This window comes from Bactrocera neohumeralis, chromosome 5 (genome assembly GCF_024586455.1).
Source record: "Bactrocera neohumeralis isolate Rockhampton chromosome 5, APGP_CSIRO_Bneo_wtdbg2-racon-allhic-juicebox.fasta_v2, whole genome shotgun sequence".
NCBI classification, from domain to species: Eukaryota; Metazoa; Arthropoda; class Insecta; order Diptera; family Tephritidae; genus Bactrocera; species Bactrocera neohumeralis.
This window is the reverse complement of record NC_065922.1, coordinates 39,733,571-39,734,194: the sequence shown is the minus strand read 5'-3', so window position 1 is coordinate 39,734,194 and position 624 is coordinate 39,733,571.

Below are 624 nucleotides of genomic sequence, written 5' to 3'. Positions count from 1 at the left end.
GAAACGACAAAGAACAAATAAACATGCAAACAATTACTCTTTCGGATACATGCGTTCGGTTGTTGGTCCGGCGTGCAGTGCGCTTGTGTGTTTGTATTAATTATCTGCAGAGGGGTGCTGTGACGGCTTGGACTGAAGGAAGGTGTGCAGTGCACGAGCTGACTGCGGCAGAGAGCATTATGGGAGTTGGTTGAACTGTCGGCGGAGGTCGCGGTGTCACTTTAGCGATGGCATATGCAGCAACAATGCCGGAGGAATAGAATTAAGTGGCTTTTTGATGAATTTCCTGCTCGCTTGCACCAATGGGAAAAAGCTGGAAGCGGCATGCTGCTTCGTTCTCGCATACACGGAGCAACAGCTAGCAAACGTTCGGTCGATAATCGTCTGTTTGCGGTTTGGTGAGGTGTGGTGCTGATAGTGGTGGTTGTGGTGGTGATACCTTGGCGCAATAATGGCAACAATCTCGTGCTCTTGGACTCGTCGTCTACTCGCTCACTGATTCGTTGACTTCTTGCTGTTCATCGCTTACGGCAGCTGCCGCGTCGTTAATCTGTCTGGGTTTGCTTTGCTTTGGTTTGTTAAGCTCGCAGTCTGCTCGCTGTGCTCAGTTCAAATTGAATTTTC